Source organism: Cyprinus carpio, chromosome B17, assembly GCF_018340385.1.
Source record: "Cyprinus carpio isolate SPL01 chromosome B17, ASM1834038v1, whole genome shotgun sequence".
In the NCBI taxonomy this organism is placed as follows: domain Eukaryota; kingdom Metazoa; phylum Chordata; class Actinopteri; order Cypriniformes; family Cyprinidae; genus Cyprinus; species Cyprinus carpio.
This window is the reverse complement of record NC_056613.1, coordinates 17,815,963-17,823,762: the sequence shown is the minus strand read 5'-3', so window position 1 is coordinate 17,823,762 and position 7,800 is coordinate 17,815,963.

The window sequence follows — 7,800 nt, the reverse complement described above, 5'->3', positions numbered from 1 at the left end:
AATAAAATTAAGGTTGAACCACTGATGTCACATGGACTATTTTAATAATGTCCTCACTACATTTCTGGGCCTTGAACGTGTCAGTTACCTTGCTGTCAATGCAGGGTCAGAAAGCTCTTGGATTTCATCAAAAATATCTTACTTTATATTCCGAAAATGAATGAAGGTCTTACGGGATTAGAACCAGATGAGGGTGAATAATTAATTACAGAATTTTCTTTTTGGGGTGAAATCCCTTTAATTTTGGGTTGAAATGTGAGCTGAATATGTTTTTGTAATACTCATGCCTAAATAGACATGTTAGGCTCATTTGAGGGATTGGAGGTATACATATATATATATATATATATTTTTTTTTTTTTTTTCTGAAGAATGAAAGCCATATGCTGCTCTCTCTAAACTCACAAGCCAAACTGAAAAATCCTCAATTCTTTTCCCTTGTTCTCTGATCACATGCAAGTGCATGAGGCCAGAGTCATGGCTTTTAAACCCATTAGTGACACCTGTGTGTTTGTGAGTGTGTGGATGATGGAGACGCTCAGGAGGAGCAGGCGGCCAAAGCAGATTAGCAGAATCTCACGTTGCGTAACAGATTCTCTTCCTCCTGTCTTGAACCCGCTGCAGTCCACCCATCAGCTGCTGAGCTAAACATACTCTATCTTTTACTTACATGTACAAAGTGCACAGTATGTCTGTCCAGTGGGAAGAATATAAGATTTATCTGTATTCCCAGCTTCTGAAATGGGTGCTAATGAAAGCCTAATGCTTTATTGCAATATTTTGATTGGATGTTGGTAGTGTTCCTTTACACTGAAAAAACAAACAACAAAACTTAGGTATACAATTTTCACACAGAATTTGCTAGTAAAGTTGGCTAACAATTAGAAAGAAACAGCAAGTAACACATTGAATTTAATGTGAAATTTTAAAGAAGAAAAACTGAAAAAGCATTTTCTTGTAAAACATACTCTAATAAACATAGTTTTTTAAAGTGGCATTTTTTTATTTTTTATTAGTGTACAACAACAGTCAGTATAGCATGGCTCTAGCAACAGCAAGGTCATGGATTCAATTCCAAGGCATGAATACCAACATTTAAAAAAAATAGATAATAAAAATATATTACAATAATCGAATTGAAAGATAAGAGACTGTGACCAAATTACAGATTTTGTTTTGCATTGCAACATTTAGTAATCAAATTGAAACCTTGTCAAACCAAATATTTACACTTGTATGTGTCCTCGTGTATGTGGATGGTACAGTATATGTGAGTGTTGTACAATATGTGTGTGTGTGCACATGTGTGTGTGGCCTTAAGGTCCCCGCCAGACTGCTCACCTCATGTAGGTTCAGTCAAAAGCTCTCACAAATGTCATTAACTTCCCAGCCTGTGGCTGATCAGTCCATGTGCTCACAAGCTGCTGCTGGCCAACTGCAGTGTGTGTGTGTATGTGTGTGTGTGTGTGTGTGTGTGTGTCTTCTATCAAAAAACAAGACTGAGCTGTGGACAAGTTCACACTGAGTTCACACTGACAGCAACTTACAACTTGACCAGGACACTAATTTTCAAAGAGAACTGGTGATTTCTGGGGATATGAGAGATAGGGGCCATTGACAGCGTAATGTGGGTGTGTCCATTGATGTGACAAAGTTGAGAAAAGTTCATCTTTATGCAAATTAACATGGAGGAGCACATGTAATACTTTGTGTGCTACTGTAGTTCAGTGTAAGCAAAATAGAGAAGTTCATGTTAGTTTGAGCAATTTCACTATACTATATGATTAATTTCTGCCCAAATACGTATGTACCTAATATATATTATCACAGATTGTTTCTGCATAGTGTTTATTCATAGCAGCAAGAAAACTGATTCCTTGTCAAAAGAAATCTAATCTTATTTTTTAAATAATAAAATTATTTTTTGTATCTTATTTTTACCAGCAAAACATGTTATTTTCAATTTAACTTTCACAAGTTATTGCTAAAATGCAATTCACTTTTCCAGTATGAGATTTAGAATTTTGTTAGAAGTTTTTTAAAATAAAAAATGTAATTAAAAAATGTAAAAAAAATTGTGTGCATCTTATCTGTACAAAATCATATATATATATTGCTAAAACATAAATATCAATGGCACATCAGCTGGTCAAAGTGTTCCTCAGGGATCCATTTGTGGACTCATCCTCTTCTCCATATACACTGCAATGCCACCGGGAACCATTATTCAGGCACATGGTTTGTCCTACCATTTCAGTACTCACAACACACAGCTATACTTTTCATTTCTACCAGATGATCCAAGGGTAGCTGCACAGATCATTGACTACCTTGTGGAAATCTCAACATGAATGCAAGCACAACACCTAGAGCTCAATTTAGCGATGACAGACAAGCATAGCACAGTCATGAAGGTTTGCATTGCACAACATCAGGTCCTTCCTAACGGAGAATGCAGCACAACTTCTCATCCAGGGGCTTGTCATTTCTAGGCAGGACTATTGCAGTGCTCTTCTAGCTGGACTTTCATCACATGCAATCAAACCTCTTCAAATGATTTAGATCTCAGCAGTCTTCAATAAGCCCAAGAAAGCCCATGTGACACCTCTGTTTATCTCTTTGGTCTGGCATATAAGAACAGTCATGGGCTCTGCATCCTCTTCCTGTACCTCCACTTGCTCTTATGAGTGTACATCTTCTCCAGAAGCTTGAGGTCAGTAAGTGAGTGATGCCTGGATGCTTTGGATAAAAATGTTTGCTAAATGAATAAATGTAAAGATAAAATGTAATGTAAATTATTAATAATATTTCAAAAACTTTAGTCTGCAAGATCAAAATCATGTGTTCTCTTTACTAATCCGAAAAAGCTGTTGTTGGAGCAGTTAATAGTAGGTCCTGGAGTTTGGGGCACATGGTGTTCAGTAATAAACAGCACCATGGTGACGGCAGCTGTTGCAGTGGCAGACAGAGAACATCAGCAGTAGTAGCGGTACTGAGGGTCCGCTGAGAACTATAAACACCGGCAGGCCATGACTTCCACAAATAGATCTCTTAGGAGAAAAAAAGAGGGCAATAAAAAGCGTAGAGGGGATGTGTGGGAGTGTGTACGACAGAGAAGGGAAGGATTATTTTCTGGAACCCAGAATAATCAGAAGATGCATAATTTTACATGTTTTAAATTGGTGCTTTTAATTGATGTGTGCATTGGTGGCAGATTATTAGGAAAAGCCTAGTTATCTCATTAGATAAGCCAATTTTAGACATGCTAGATTAATCAAAATCATAATGAGATTACTATTACAGTTTGTTTTATCTTGTCATGGCTTTGCCAGAAATGTTGTGGGCAACATTGAAAAAATAATAATTTTTAGAATTATAACCTCTTGTTTTTAATTCTCTACATACTGTATTATTAAGAGACATGTGCATGTACAGTGGAGTCCTTGTATCCCCTTTAGTATGACTATATTCATAATGTTGCATTTTTAAGTGTTACATTATGAATATAATGTAAAATGTCAAATATAATACAGTCTTTGCATAGAGATCTCTATTTTCCAAAATTATAAATAGACCCAACTGTTTTTGCCTTCAAGTAAAGTATATGTTGGCATAAAATTATGCTTCGGGCTTGCTGATGTGTTTTTAAGGAATTTTTATTACCACTAATGAGTTATATGTTGCAACAGTGACAGATCGCTTAAGTTAAAGGCAGAATAAACATTTTTTTTTCTTTAAATAATGTTTATGGAGAGACCCTGCTTAACCTACAAGCCATTTTTTTAAGCTTTTGTCTTTGTGCTGCTAGAGAAAAGCCTGACCTTTTTGACCATATGGTGCTCTGCATTATACTTTAACCAGAGCCAGACTCTGGGCTGCAACTTTGAGTGTGCTCACTAATATTCAAATAATCCGTGTGATTATGGGAGTGGTTATTAAAATGAATATGGGCAGCAATGTGGAAACAGATGTCCGATGACCCACATCTATGTGTTCCTGCTGAGCAGGATGAGTGTGTGTGGTTGTGTGTGGCCAGGCGGGTGTCTCACAGGGCACAGCTGTGGCCGGGCTGCTGGGTCATCCACCCACCCATTTATCTGTCCAGGAGTGTCCTACAGAGACAAGAGCAATTCACTCCTACAGAGCAGAAAACAACATATGAACAACTATGCCTAAGAATATAACAGGAACTTTTACAGTATATGGCATTACTTCGAGATGAGCTCTATTTTTTCTGTGTAGTGCAGATGGGCATTTTGCATGTGAAGGCTTCCCCAGCTGCATATACAGCTGAAAAACAGAAAAGATGTGCTTTTATATTGGAAAAATTATTAGACAAGAGGACAGCCCCAGGAAAATATGCACAGTGTGGCTGTGCTGTGAAAACACAAAAATTGAGTTTATTTCTAGCAGTAATTCAATTTGACCTAAAGTTACGGTCATTGCTCGCAAAGCTCAAAATTGCAGACATTTCAACCATGTTGTACAACGTCTGTTATTGATATAAATTATTATTCTGTTTATTCTCATGGCAAGCTCACAGACCACCCAACATCCATTCACTGTCTGTTTGACAAAAAAAAAAAAACTTTGGAAGACTGAAACAGCTAGCTCCATTCTGATTGCCTTGACACAACTTCCAGCAACTTATTAGTGCCACTGGCAACAAAGTTGTCAAAAATAATTTCAAACATTTTAAAATAGATTTTTCAGGTATTTCAAATACTATTATTATTTTCATAAAATAAATAAAAAACATTATGGGAGTCACACTACATGACATTTTACAACTTAAACATTTTACAACTAAAAATAAAAGGTCTAAATCTACTATACATTTAGAGACTATGATATCATTTCCTGTTGTTTTTTTTCTGCATGTTGTTTGCACCAAATATCTTTGATTTGCCGACAAGCATTTTTCCAAAGGTTCTTATGCAAATACTAATATTAATAATTATTTGTTATGAATATATGAAATAAATGTGCATATATTTCAAAAATAACAATAATGATAATGCCAAACTAGTTTTGTGTTTTATGTCCCCTTTATGCCCCTGCAAAAATATCAAAATTAATAAAAAATATAAATAAAACAAATGTTTATGATAAAACATGCTCAAAAAAGAAAATAGGCTGGTTTGACAGACAGTGTTTTCCTGATTAAGTGGCCACCTCTTGACTAGAATAAGTTGAACTGATGACTAGGCATTTTGCCGCTAGTCTAGACTATTCTTTTCTATTTTCTATGTCCTTTACCAACCTTCGTCACCTCATCCCCCTCTTTTTGTTCTCGTCTGTTGCACACATCGCTGCACTGGGGCATCATTCAGTGATTGACAGCTGGGGTCAGCATGTTGACACAGTACTCTGGCCTTGTCATCATGACTGTTCATCCCATGCTGTCCTGGGTTAGTGACAGACGCCGGAGGAGCCATTTACTCCCGCTGCTGTTAAAGGCCCATCATCATCGCAGCGCAGCGGAGGGAGAGAATCAGTGTTTCCTGAAATCGTCTTCCTCCGACTGCCATAAATCAAAGGGAATCTGCGGGAACTTAATTAGCTTAATTGCTATGTTTGCTCTAACATAACACTGATAACTCCACCGTTTGAGATACTGCATTTGAATAGGGATAAAACAGATGGTACACTGTCTTTTTGCGCCCTTGTAGAAAATTGTTTGGGGAAGATGAGAAGTCGAGCTGGGGGGCAATGTCTTTAATGGGGGCGGGACTTTTTCATTCTCATTGCATTTTGATTGGTAAGAGAGTGTCATGGTATTTTGAATACCCAGAACTAAAATCAAATGTGTAATTCAACATTCTTATCATCCAATCAGAGTTTATGGCTATGTTTAGTGCTGCTATTGGAGTTTGAACAACAGTTTTACCGTTTCAGCAATTACCTCTTATTTCTGTCAGTGGTTAATGGTAGTTAATTGTTGTTTAGGCTTGGGGCGAGATGTTGATCCACTATTACAGTGACATCAAACAGCATTATGAATAGATACTGACATTTGTTGATGCTCCCTATAGTAGTCTCGCGTAGCCAGAGCTTCAGACTGATGGCTGAAGGTCTGGAATACATTGCAGCTTTCATGTGGCCATTTGACCGACATGTCACACAACCAATCACAGTTCGTTTCATTCATCGTCACGTTTCGGGGCGTGGAAATGTTGCCACAATAACAGACCAGTATGTAAAACTTTCAGATGTATTTTAAAGATTCTATGCTGTGAACTTTACATTTTTCACATCCTTTTGAGGATCCAGCGTTTCGTTCGTCCTGAAAAGCGTTCATCGTCACAGTTGTAAACATGACGGCTTTCTTCTTTCATGAGGGGGTTTGGCGTCATGGCATCTTTGTTTCCAGGCAGAATGTTAAAGTATGCGACACACAGCTCCTGGAAATCCTGTATAATTCAACCAATCCAATGATGACTTCAAAACTCCTGAAGTGTTTTCACTTTTGTGTGCCATGTGCATCAGACATTTAGCCAACGGTCCGTGGGCATGACATCTGAGGCTGAGACAATAGGTGGGCTCGACTTCATGCAGCACTGTGCATACCGATCGCAACGATTGGCCAGATTCACCGCATGACATTGATCGTGTGTGTTTTGGGTTTATTCAGACCTTTTCAATTCCAATAATGGTCACAAATAAAAAAAAATAATGGCCACAAATCTGTGTTTTTAGAACGGTAAAAGAATGTTTTTTTACTGTAGTCGCACTGTTGTATTGAGTCACATTTATCATATAACACTGATAAAAGCATATATACCCCCACTTATTACTACATTATCAATACTAGTAATAAGTATGCAAACAGCGCATGAGTGTCACTAACAGGAGCAGAAAGTGTCCGGCTTGACGTGTCTGTTTTCAACTCCACCCCCGACTGCAAGCGGTTACTCTCCTTGACCGCTATCTGTAGCCATGCTTTAAGTCGAACGCACCTTATCCCTATAGTGACTCTTGCATTTTTCATCTCCAGGGATGTGTATAGTTCTGGGAAGCTACAGCTGCTCAAGCTCCACCCCTTTGCCCTCATTGGCCCAAGTACCCCACCCATGGCAGAGCCAATTGACGGAGCTTGACATGCATCTCCCCCTCTAAGGACGTAATGGGTGGAGCTTGAAGGTCCAACCACACCCTACCCATAAACCTATGCTTAACTAGGTCAAGCTCCACCCATTAAGACCATAGAGATAGAGACTAGGCCAAGCTCCCTATTTGACCCTTTTGGCCCTGCAGTGAACACCACTTGCATTTTTGTATGTATCTATGTATTTATGTTTTACCATGTGATTATTTTTTTTATGTATTTAATATGCGCTCCCATCAGAAAAAATAATAAAAAAAATGAAATAAAAATAAGAAAGGCTCAGTGGTGAACTATTTTATTAATTTGTGTGTACTTTCTTACTTTTTAGTCACCTAAATAAGCTAAAGATGAAAGGACCTAGTAAATGGTCACTTTAAAGCCAATTTCCTTGACTAGGGCATTTCTATGGTAAATGTCAAACTCTGGAGAGCATCAAAATAGCCTTTAGCCTATGTAAATAAATAGTTGTTTTGATTTATTGGATGTTGGTATGTTATATTTATATTGTAGTAGTGAATATTGACCGGTTTCATCAGTTTCAAGGTCTCAGCCTCTCTATTCTCTATTCACTTCAGTGAAACAGCTTCAAATATCTTATCCCTGCAGAGGTAAATCAACTGTCAGCATGTTCCTCTTGAGATTACCTCTGTAGTTTGGATTGTATAACAGAGCTGGTGTATGTGGGAGGGTGG